The sequence below is a fragment of the Nomia melanderi genome, chromosome 10 (assembly GCF_051020985.1).
Source record: "Nomia melanderi isolate GNS246 chromosome 10, iyNomMela1, whole genome shotgun sequence".
Classification (NCBI taxonomy): domain Eukaryota; kingdom Metazoa; phylum Arthropoda; class Insecta; order Hymenoptera; family Halictidae; genus Nomia; species Nomia melanderi.
The window spans coordinates 17810687-17824172 of NC_135008.1; the positions used below are offsets into that span (position 1 = coordinate 17810687).

The window sequence follows — 13486 nt, forward strand, 5'->3', positions numbered from 1 at the left end:
CCTTTTTTGAATCGTTTAGTTACTGGGAACAAAAAATGGGTTATGTGTGATAGTCCAAAGTGGAAACATAATGATTACTTCCAAGTGATACACTGATGGCAACTTCAAACCCGAATATTCATGCGAATAAAGTGTGTTATGTGTATGGTCGAATTTGTAGAAAGTTACTCATCTTGTTATTCATTCATTTTAAAGGTTTTTAAAGACCAGAAGTTCTGGTACTGTCAGCCTTTATTGAGAACAATTAACATTATTAAGCAGTGCAATTGAAGAAAAACATCCTGCTGTGGTTAACAGAAAGGGTGTTATACTGCAGCACAGCAATGCAAGACCACACACTGTAAAAGTCACGCAGTAAAAAATCAGAGAAGTGACCTGAGGAACTTTAGTACATCCGTCGTAATCTCCTGTTTTAGCCTCACACGTTTTTCAGTTATTTAGATCTCTTCAACATTTTTTAGATAGTAAAAAATGTTCGAATTACAAAGATGTGAAAAACGGAATACAAAAGTATTTTAATGAAAAATTAAGGGATTTTTATAACAGGGGCATATAAAAGCTCGTAACTAGATGGCAAAATGTCGTAGATATTTGTATGATTTAAAAAATGTATATAAATTTTAGTTTCAAGAAATAATATTACTTATGGTTACCTCTAATATTTTATTTTTCAAAATAATATATTACTTTATTTTCCAGTAGTATAATCCGTTCAAACATCTCACATCGTAAAATTACATCATGTTTAATATTATTTTGGTTCAAAAAATCTCATAAATACGTTGATAAAAGTATGATTTAAAAAAAACCGTAAAATTTGTGGTATTAACCCCTTCGTATTCCTGGACGATATATTTCACGACCTGATACTAGCCGATTAACACTTTTGACGAGATGTCTTGCCACCTAGTGCCAGTGGTTTGACATTGTAGATGAAATATTTTGTGTTTTGCCTCATCTTGCCCGATACACGTATGTCTACAATGTTTATCTATACTTATGTGCTTGTAGTATGTTGTGAGCAGTACGTTGATAAATATTGAAGTCGTAGCACAGTATTCATCGTATAGGAGTTTAGTCTTGATTTGTTATTTAAGTAAACTTTCAATTGAAAGCGTTACAACATGTTCAGTTAGAGTAAGAAATATGGTAATGAGTGTTAGTGGAAGCATTAATTGATCAACGAGAAATACACGTCAGCAGTATATACAGAGTGAGTCACCTAACGTTACCACCTGAAATATCTTTGTTGTTTTTAAAGATACGTCAAATATCTTCAGGACAAAATTAAATGGTTTAATGAGACTCACAGGATACCAAAAATATTTCTATTTTTCTTTCATTTTTTTTCTGAGTATAAAATTGTTGACCTTCATATGTCCTAAACTTGATAGTTAATGAGATATTAGCAATAGTTTGATCTGCGTAAAGTGAATATCTCCGAGTGTCCATTCGCGAAGATGGCAGTGTTTATCTGACAGTGTTTATCAATATGTCACGTACTCGTACTTTGTGCTGTTGTTTACGATTTCCACTTCGTTACCGAAGGAAACAATAATGTGGTAACAACATGACGGTTACCTTATCACCTTGACTTTTTTAAATGGAACCACTCTTTTTTAAACACCTATAATGATAGTCTCAGTTTGCTCAGGGTACCTTTCTTTATAAAGCAATCGAGTCTCTACTGCATTTTGTCTACATTCACAGTAAACCATTATCATGTCATTTTAAGTATGCTTAGAGATAGAGTTCAGCATAGATATTGTCATGTTTGCCAATTCTAATCGCAGTTGAATTTCGCGGTAATCTGTTTCGTCGTCGTTAGAGTAAAGTGTCGTGGTTGAGGTTCTGCCGATGTATCCTGGACGAATCTGTATAAAGTTAAATCCATTTAAGTGTATGGTGGTTACAGCTGAAGTGTCTGGGCATGAAATGTGTAAAGCTATGTACTGGAAGTTGCTGATATCCATTCGTGGTTTGAATATAACCGAAGTTAAATAGGTTTTCGTCGTTTAATGAAATGACGTAGGTTGGGGTATGAACTTCCAGTATCTTGGGTGGTCCCAACCATTCTGCGTCTATTTTGCTTTTTGTTCTATAGTTGTGCAACATTACTCGGTCTCCTATGTTAAATATGGCTTGGATCCTAATGATTTGTGCGTCTTGCAACTTCTTATGTTTTTGCTTTCTTTCTTTAATTGTCGTGCTGCTTCCAGGTATGCATTGTGGTGTTGCCTCCACATTCTTATTAGGCAATCTTTTATAAATATTGGCGTTACGGCTAATTTTACGAGGGTAAATTAGCCTTTTTTCCGAATGTAAGTTCAAATGGTGTGAAATCAGTGCCTTCATGTACAGCAATATTGTATCCCATACATATTATGGTCAATCTTTCATCCCAGTTGTGATCCCGTCCATCTAGACTGGTACAGATACAGTCTTTTACCACAGCATGAGTCCGTTCTAATGATCCGTTGCTTTGAGGGTGAAATACAGTAGTGCGTATGTGTCGGATTTTTAATGCTTCTTCGAATCGTTGCATCATTTGGCTAACAAAGTTGGTTCCTTGGTCAGTCGATATGTGTTTAGGCGAGAAGAAGATGTAAATGTAATGTTTCAAGACCACGTGTATAATTGCTTCTATGTTTTGAAATTTAAGTGGAAGAAGTATTAGATATTTGGTTAGAACGTCTTGCACAGATAGAATGTATTTATTTCCTTTATCAGTTCGTGGCAGTGGTCCAAAGATGTCCAAAGCTAATTTTTCGTAGGGTTTTATGGGTGTATCGGTTATCACGACCTCTTCTTAAAGATAGATAAAGATTGATGTTAAAATGTAAAACTGTAAAGATTGATATATCATACATTTTTCGGACTCGGTATACAAGTCACTCGAGAGTTTAAGTCATATTGTTTTTAGGGTTCTGTTTCTCCTTTTGTCAATCATTTCTTTTAGTCTTAATAGCCATCGATTTCCCGTATAGGGTTCAAGGTTTTGTTTAAACACTCGTATCCAGTTGTTTCCGCAAGCGTTTACTTCTTTTGTGAGCTGAAATTGGGAATGGGTCTGCCATTCTTCGAAGTCGTTTCCAAAAGTGGAAGAAATACCGGATATAGGTGAATCTTTGTTTGATTCGGCTGTTTCCATTGTGGATCTAAATGTGTTGTCAATTAAATTTTTAAGTCCGGCGGCAGAAATGAAATTTTCGAAATTATCGGCCTCCGAATTGTCTTTTGCCTGGTTGAGGAGTCGCTCGGCGTCTATCACTGTGAGTAGTAGAATACGAGATAATGCATCAGCGGCTTTTCCTTTACAATGTTCTATCGTGTAATCATATTCTTCAAGCTTCAGTCTCCACTGTAAAAGTCGTGAGGAAGGTTCTTTCATGTTGAAAAGCCACTTTAATGCACTGCGATCGGTAATGATTTTATGATGATTATTTTAACCTTTTAACTGCTCATACAATAGCCAAAAGTTTCTTTTTCGTTGTGATGTAATTTTGTTTGGCCGTGTTCAATGTTCTGGATATATAGCAACAGGGGTGCTTTTCCTGGGATAATATCGCTCCGAGCCCTTCATTAGATGCATCGGTTGAAATCGGTGTGAAATCTTTGGAAAAATCGGAATATCTCAAGACTGAATGTTCGTAAAGCATTTATTCTAACATGTCAAAAGTGGTTTGGCAAATATCGGTCCAATAAAAAGGAGTTTCAGTTTTTGTTAATTCCCTAAGGAGTTTAGCAAGTTTGACGAAATCACGGATGAATTTTCGATAACACTATGGAACAAAAGTAATATCCGACGAGACCTAAAAATCATTTAACCTCAGGTTGATTGCGAAGGATTCTGAAGCATTCAACGGCTTGAATTTTCTTGTTGTTCGGCTTTACTGCTTCAGGGGTGATGATGTGGCCGAAATATTCCAGTTTCGGTTGGAGATATTCGCAGTTGTCTGGTTGTAATTTTAAACCTGTCTCTCTTAGTCGCTGAAACACTATTGCAAGATTCCTGTTATGTTCATCGATTGCGAATCCGAATATTACAATATCGTCCAGGTACACGAAGCAATATTTTCTGATTAATCCGTTACGGGCTTTCATTCGTTGAAAGGTGGAGAGCGTGTTCTTTAGTCCGAACAGCATAAGGTTGTAATGGAGGTGTCCGTCTGAGATTGACAGTACCGTGTACTTCTTTGATGCAGAGTGGATTGGAATTTGGTGAAATCCAGAACGAAGGTCTAATGCTGAAAAGAATTTTGCCTCGCTCAACTGATCCAAAATGTCTTCAATATGTGGCAGTGGGTAGGCATCCTGGTCGTTTAATTCGTGTAACTTCTTAAAATCAATAACAGTCCTCCATTTTCTTACTCCTGAAGCGTCTTCTTTTTTTGCTACGATCTTAAGGGAGGAAATCCCTTTAGACAGATGAAAACGAGCTTATCTTTATGAATTTTTTTGTAAAGGAAAGGGTTGTTTTACATTTTTGAAACTTTGGTTATCATTTATTATATTCTTTCTCCATTACAACGCATTTTTTGTTTTTCAAAATATTTAAAAATGGCGGAGTTATGTCCCTGTTTTTCGGGAAGGTTGTGGTGCGACTTATTAAATGGTGTAAGCTCTAGTATTGGCTACATTGATTTGAAGCAAACCAGCAAGACATATTTCGATAACTAACATTTACAGGTTGTAGATGAACCTACAGAAAATGAAAAATATTAAAAATTGAAAAAATGACACACTTTTAAACAGAAACTTTGAATTTTACATGAAATTTTCGCTATATTTTGCAATAAAAAGATACTTTTATTTACAATTTATTTCATATCTCTAGGTTCATATATAAGACAATATTATTATAGATATGTGTGCAAAATTTCAGCAAGATTGATTAAGTAGTTTTTGAGTTATTGATTCCACCGATTTCGAAAATGTAGTTTTGAGATAAGCACGTCTGGATGCAGTAGTGCAGGATGTTCTATAAGGTCCAAATTTGCTCCTGTAGCTAGAGCTTTCTGCCACTTGCACCAGCTGTCATTTCCTATCGGGTAGTATTTGTGCCTTGGATTTTCTTTGGTGGAGCATAAGTGATAATACGAGGCCATTATAGCTTTCTTCATATTTTCCACACTATGAATATTTCTTCGTATGGCTAAGCCATAGTATGCGGTGAGTTTCCTGATAAGCGCATCAGTCAGCTTGCCTTTTCCACCGAGGTTTTTTGTTTTTTTAATATTTCGAAGCCGGCTGTATGATAATTTTTCTTGTATAACGCAAACAATCTAAAGTAACAATGTTTACAATGATTGAGAGGAGGGAATTATGAAAGGCGGGTCCTCCGCTTCTAGCGCGTGAATATATACCTGCGGTGGGCTACCGCTTATGAGTCCCGATAGCATCAGAAGGGCTCCGAAATTCGCTTTAAAACTTTGGCACCATACTTTTAAGATGTTATACTAACATCTTATAGAAAAAAAAAATATTGCGATTTTGTAAGGTTCTAAAGGTATTTCCCCCCTTAAGGATGAATTATATGGTGAGTCTGATTCTTCGATGACGCCTTTAACTAATAATTCTCTCATTTGTTTTTCAGTCTCGATTTTATGGTATTCTGGAAGTCGATATGATTTTACATTTATCGGTCGCGGGTTTTTTTACAACACTTCGTGCACGGTGAGCACAGTACATGGTAGCAGATCATCTTCTAAGGTAAATATGACGAAATAACTGAAAATAATTTTTTCTATTGGCTGTCAATAACTTTCTTCGATATGGGAAACGCGTATTTTTTCTCGAAGCTGACGTAGGCGCGGAGGTAAGTCTGGAATACCCGATTTAAGTCTTACTTTCGATTCGGTGGTTCGGATGTCTGTTAATTCCGGATTAATGAAATTAACTTTGATCGTTTCATTCATTGTTCTAATTTCTTCTGTCGTTATTTATCGCGTTAGTATGAGGAGTTCGTCTCGTAATGGGATACAAAAATCATTTAGCGTAAGCGAATCATTATCGATAGAGAACCTGTAAAAATTCAGGTAAGGCAATCCTATCAATTCTGTACTCGTAGATTGAAAAATCGTCCGGTACAATATGAAATTTATGATACTGTCCCAATGAGTATAATGTAACTGATTCTGTTGATGTATGTCTATCATTATACATCTTAAATTATTTGATTTCGTCTCTTTTTTCTATTGTTTTGTTGAACAAACCGTTTTTGATCAGGTTTACGCCTGCTCCTGTGTCAAGTAAAAGTCATCCGAATTGCCCGCTTGTTCTAAATATTCTTGATATTCCGTCTCCGTCATTATTATGCTTTTTTTCAGGTTGTTTATTCGCAGTGATAATTTGCCGATATGTGGTACTTGAAAATTTCGCTTAAAGCATTGATCACGTGCATGCCCTAATCTCCCACAAATTGTGCATTTTAATTGGAGCCGTTGTTGCAGTAGTTGTGCATGATTTGGTACGCGGTTACTAGCGAGTGGATTTTGTCTTGGTGAGATGACGACGGTTGATATGATCGAGGTGTCATCTGTGCTGGCCGAAAACGTAACGGTGGCTGTGAATCTGGTCGCGTTGATACATGATTTTGTGCTTGACACGTTCATGTTTCTTCTTCCACCTCTAAGGTAATTTTACGAGATATGGGTCGCGGGTATTTATTGTGAATGGCATATCGCAATTCATTCAACTGTTGACGATACGATTATATTAATTCGGTAAATCCTTGTTTAATGTTATATAATTTACATCCTGTATTTGAAATAATTACAGGTGGGGAAACGTGCAAACGTAAATTTTCCTATAATTTCTGCCTGATTTGTTATCTTTTCTGCTATAATTAATCCTAGTAAAAGATCTTCTTCATTACACTGCGCGCGTGCCCCCTTTATCGCTTTGATAAAATCCTCTACTCCTATATCATTTCTTCCGTTTAACGCACAGATCGTGCGGACAATATCTTTGGCTGGTATACGTATTCCCGCAGTGTTGACTCGTCGGCTTGAGCAGCAAGTTCTGTAGTTTCGCGACGCACCGGTATGTGCTGTCTCATGAATCGTCTTAGGAAACTGCTAACGTTATCTTCTTGATCGAAATGTTCGAACGTGGTGTGGTTTATACTTATGGATTCGTCATCCGTTGCCAACTGTCCTATTCTGAATGCTAAATTGCGTACTTTTTCAGACCGCTTTTTATTCTCGTCTCCTAATTTTACTATATCTCCTTGTAGCATTTCTTGGTGTCTTTGTATCGTAACTCCTAATCCTTCGATCGATGCGTTTAATGCGGCTATAGCTTTTTTTTATTTGTCAAATTTGGAATCCATTTCAATAACCGAATTCATGGATTCGCTATTGCAGTCGCTACTATTGGAGTCGAGAACCGTGTTCGATTTGCTTACCTTGGAATCTGTTTCTTTGTAGGGCGGCGTAGCTTTGCTATCAGGCTCTCGTAGTCCCTGTTCATCTTGTAGTTCTCGTAGTCGTCACAATTGACAGTTTCTCAGCAAACGGGTCACATATAGTCCCTTCGTTGATTCTCGACCTTGCGTAGTTTCAATTTCGCGGAAATTTGAAAACGATCACTTTTAAACAACAAATCTCTCTATCCTGACAAGGTCGCCAAATTATTACAGGTATTATTTCCGTTTTGAATAAAATAGAAAAAACTCCCTCTTAATCACTCTCATTTATTCGAATAGATAGTAAATCTAAAAGTCACGAATCTTTGGTTGATGAAAATGAACTGGTCTTTATTATATCTCCAACTCACGGCTTTTGTAATGTTTTAACTTGGCACGGGATGGGGTCGGCGGGAGACCGCTGACCATGCTGATCCTGGACTCTCTCTGCGTGTCAGTTTTCGTTACAATATCGTCGACCACCTCTGTTCCTACGTATTGTGTGTGTGTGTGTGTGTGTGGTTTTTAACGTTTTAACAATACGTTCAATTAGTGAAAATGCATTTCACTGTGCTAAGAAGTAGAACATGTTCGCCTAAGAGGTGATAATTATTTACCATACACTGAAGTTAGAAATAAATTCCATGAGCGACAGCCTGACAAACCGAAACCAGCAGTGTCAACTATCCGTAACTGTCCACTTATTTCAAGAAACGGCTAGTGTCAACAACAATAAAGTCGACAACATAAGTAAACAGAAAATGCCGAAATTAATGTATAGACAGTTATTACTACTTATTCCAGAATATCTATTCACGCACTCTCAGTTAAATCTGTGAAATCTCCCTTGAGATTTTGGACCTCAGATAGGATTCTCTTCGACAATGTCGCAAATGATCCTAATTTTGTTTGCCCTCTGATGATAATAGATAAGTGTATTTTTCACACAAACAGCATGATTTGCCATCAGAATTCTCAAATGTAGTCAGAAAGCAAACATTTTTCTATGGGGTTATTTAAAATAGAAAGTTTTTGTGACAGTAATTGAAGATGTCAACGAATTACGTAGGCAAATTACAGACATATATGAAAAAGTTCAAAGATTAAAAAATGTTGAAAAAAAACTTACTAAAAAGACTACAAACATGCATTATTAATGATGGTGGTTACGTTGAAGGGAAAGGTAAATAAAGGAACTATTGGCAAATTCTTGTTATTAAAACTTAAATAGTGAATAGTGAAAATTAAAATCGATCATTAATGCCATTCGAATAATTTTTTTATATTTCGATGCGCTAAACCCACTATTACATTATCGAAAAAGAATGTATGATTCTATTTAAAAAAACTAACTTGACCTTGATATCTCCTCCACTTATCTAGCTATGAAAATAACATTACTACCCCATAATGTGTCTTTTCATACCAAACAACTTTTCTAAGAACATTATTTTGTAACTTCAATACTTTACGACATATTCCACCGTACACACCTAAACGACACATCCGTATATGCAACTAATTACAATTTGACAACCTTTTTTCAAATCTTTGCATAAATTAAATATAAAAAATGACACAAAAACTGCTTAAACAATGCTGAATGTTTATAGTTTGCGGAATTCAATCAATGTAGAAAGTTCATAAGTTAAAGTTAAAATGATAGAATAATAGTATTCATATCATTTACAAGATATTATGTACCAACATTAAAAAGTAAAATATATAAGAAAATAGAAATATCACTTAAAAATCACTAGGAAATTTAATTGAGTATTACTAACATAAGAAAATAAAAAGAATAGTTGTATAGAAACTTTATGATATCCAAAATAAGAAATTAATAAATTGATGGAAATATATAAAATTGAATATATAATAGTATGTAATATAAACACAAAGTTTCTTAAACATTCTACAACAAAGGGCCCACTGATGGTCTAAAGTAAAGAAAACATTTCTGCATTTGATGGGTAAGTATGAATATTTTCTGAAGAAAGTAAACGATATTCATAATTTTTTGATTTTATAAAAAGAATGTTTTAAATTATTTAATAGCATGTAGCCTAAAGAGGAATCCACGTTTTTCATGAAATTATTGAACATATTACTTAGAAGATAAAACTGTAATAAGAAATATAATAAGTTTTAAAACAAGATATTCGCAGATTAAAATTTATTACGCAAACTAAGTTCATTTAAAAAATATACTGGATTAAGCATAAAGGTATGTACATCAACATAAAAGTTTTTATCTAGATTTTACAAAAAATTGTTTTAAGTTAAATATTTTTATATAATAAAACACTTTTCTTTAAATCTTATATTTTTCATACATGTCTATTTATATTAATAGGTTAAAGTCTAAGAAAAAGATATTGATTAACATGTAACGAAACACAACGATACACCCACATAGGAGATACAAATTTTGTAAAGTAGCTTTGTAAATATGAGACAAACGTTTTTTCGCAGACACAAAAATACACTTGCCAAATATCTTCCTACGTGTAGAAGGAAATCGTTCGTCACGAAGAGGAAAACGGTCTAACTTTAAAGACCTGCAAAATCACTATGAATAATCGAATATATTTCCTACGACGTTAGATGATATTATACACTGCACTATTGAATTCTAATAGCAGTAATCATAGTAGGAAATGTAAAATTAAATTGCATCGACCATTTGATTAGAAACGTCCTTCGCCGCGATGCAATAAATAACGAATAGCGGGCATGTAAAATTTAAACGAAAGTATTTAATGTCACAGATTTACGATATGTATAGACCGCGGACACAATATGATTTTCTGTCTCGCGATTAGAAATTACGTAGTCATCGTTACTACTCTCGTTTCGCTTGCTACATTATCTCTAAAATTTGAATAAGTTGAAATAATTAAAAATAAAACATGTTTGTCTCATATAGGATGAGCACATATGTATCTGTCTAGATCTACTGATACACATGACGGTTTCAACGACCGCCGCTCGCTGCCATTTTTCGCTATAGTTATGAATTCAACTGCCAGTTGTTTTGATTCGCGATCGTTGCAAGAAGGCATTGTCATCCGTGGGTGTTTGTGATGGAACCATTCGGTCTTAACCGTCACTAGGGGGTGGCAACTGTCAGTTGAATTCAAACAGTTTGCGTTTTAATTAAAAACATATATACCATTTGAAAATATAAAATGTAATAAATACTATTTCTACCGAGATAAAAATAAGTTTTATATTAATAAGGATGTATTGGAACCGAATTGAAAAATATCTGATTATTTTGAAAAATATGAATAATACGAAGAAATATATTAGACAAATGTTATAGGTTGTGAACTGCTACATACAACGGTGTTAATCACGAAAAGTTCTATAAAAGTCACAATAAAATTCTTTAATAAAACCTTGCCGTTTTTATTCCATATTTGTGTAACTAACATTCAAAGGTATTCAAACCAATGCAAATTAGTTTTATCACATAAATTATTACAAAGATACGAGCATCCAACATTGACGATTTGCGCCGATAGCAATGGTATTCAACGGACTGTCATGGGACAATAAAGGAAAGCGACATCCATTGTCATTTTCTGTTACACAATAAATGACTGGCCTCGATAACATAGGACTTCATCCTGCATCAAATTACGTCATATTTTGTCATTTTGCACCATAACAGAACACAGTTATTGTATTCCCGGACTGGAAAAAGACACTCGATATCAGATTTCTATACTCTCCCAGGAAAATTTCAACAGCAATTTGCATATAAACTTTTCATTTCCGATCCAGAGTTTCTTTCAGATTCTTTACTTCCGCAATAAGTAGAACACGATCCAGGGATTCCAAATTTTAACCCCTTTCTTTAAGGTTACGATGAAGTTTGAAGGCACTTTCTTACATCCTTTTTCATTAAATGAAGAGTATACAGTGTTCTGCGTTAGTTTTAAAGGTGTAGAATCATGTTGTAGTGTTTATGACATGTACTTTTAAAACAACCTGTAGGTAGAGAGTTAGCAATAGACATTGTTAATGTATTGTTAATGTTGTTTATGTAGAATATGGGTATTTGTATGAAAATGGCTTCAAGTATGAAGGCTTAGTAGATAAGAATTCAATAGAAAATACTATTTGTGGTTATCGCGGATCAGGACCAAGCACTATTCGCGACTATTTTAAACAATACTATGGAATTTATTTAATAATAGGTAAATTAAATAACAATTTTAAAGAAATAGTGTACATTACAGATTTGCAAGATCACGGATTGACACGCAATGAAATATAAATCATATAAATTCACGCTTTCTTTTTATACGTTCGAATTTGTTCAACTCACACGTACAAACATTATGCAGCTGTAAAATGAACAACTTTTAAAGTAAGAGTGAACTTTATTCACACAAAATAAAACGTTACAATGAACTTTTTCTAAAACTGAAAGGAATACAACGATAAATTCGCTTTCCCTTTTACTATTCTGCCGTGATACGTCCACACAGGGCAAAACTTCTTTACGATCAGCCTTTATTTTTTCTTTTTCATAGCGGTCGGTTACCAGGCCAATTACAATAATTATTACATTAAGATCATGTGATGTTAACGGGGTCTTAGAATATAATATCCACAGAATTGAAAACCATGAAAACCATAATGTTCTCGAACGTTCTCTGTTTTGTAGGCTAATATAAACTACTGGATCTTTTGCGTTTCGATTTCAATATTATATAAATAGAGGACTGGAATTTATTTGCACAAAATTATGTGAAATCAGATCTACATGCTTCGGAGAATACTTTCCATTGTTAAAAATCTGTATAAATCTATTTAACAATGAATATAAGGTAAAAATATAAAATCCGAAATGTCTGTAAGGCCATGTTTGACCCTGCTAAACAGTGGTTATTATTCATTAATTGTTGTAATAAAAATCATTTTGTATAGCCAGAACTACTTAGAAACAAATAAATAACGTACAATTTTGATTATATAAATAGTCGATGTTTTGGGTTTTGTCCACGAGCGACCGCACTGTGCGGAAGTTCGACTTACCTCTCTGCCCCTCAAAACTTTATGCTGCACAGCATAGTCCTAAATAGGTGGTGTGCAATACAGATACGCGAAACAAAGTAACTTCCATCGACCAGATCGTGAGGAGAAAAACTCTAGAGAGTTTGTGAGGTCCCAGTTCGATATCCTTGATTTAAACCACAGTTAACTACGTAGCCATGTTATGCAGCGATTATTATCTTTTGTAAAAAATCGATGAAAAAGAATGCTGTTCCTTCAATTACGGCACATTGAATCCTAATTTAACTACATAAATTTCTATATTATATTCATGATACGATTGCCACTTTCGAAATTTCATTCGCATACGTAAAAAATCACAATTACATAAATATTACAATAATGCCCGCTTAAATTTCACTTAATTCGGAAGTCAGTAATGAAATTCAAAGATATGCCGCGACTGAAAAAAATAATCATGCAATAAAAAAAATTTCAATTTCAATCATTTTCATCTTACCTTTATAAATGTAATACTAGTGAATTGCTGATATTCTTTTGATTAAAGTGAATCTAAACACAACGCAAATTGAACTAGTTTTATCGACTTGGATCATTTATGTATTTAATATTGTTATTTGTATAGACACTAAACGTACCAAGTGGGGTCAAATGACCCCTTTCAAAATTTACTTTAAAATCATACATTTATTGTTATTTCTTTCGCTCATTTGACTTTCTGTAAATTCTTATATCATCTGATTATTCAATTTCTCGCTTTCCGTTTTTCTCGTAGCTTATTTTTTACCGAGAAAAATTCTTTACCTACCTTACGTACCACGAAAAGTCATTTGACCCCATACGAAGTTTACGTAATTTTCGGCAGTTCTTCTACTGGAACCTTAGTTCTAAAGATACGTTTTTTCAGATACGCTTTTCAAGTGAAAGTTTCATTTATCTGAACCTGACATGTGTGTTTGGTCTCCGCGTGAGCGCTTGGACGACCCGATCGGGTCCATACGACGTAACGCATAAACAGAAAGGACTCTTATCAGAGATTCACAAGCA

The 13486-nt window shown here is 34.4% G+C and overlaps 1 long non-coding RNA gene across 1 annotated transcript; it reads left to right on the forward strand.

The window, feature by feature from the left end:
• The first annotated feature begins 1030 nt into the window (after positions 1-1030).
• LOC116433733 (uncharacterized) lies at positions 1031-9340 on the forward strand. Its single transcript, XR_004236347.2, has 3 exons — positions 1031-1213; positions 5597-5712; positions 6330-9340. It is a non-coding gene; the product is annotated as an uncharacterized LOC116433733 (long non-coding RNA).
• The last annotated feature ends 4146 nt before the right edge of the window (positions 9341-13486 follow it).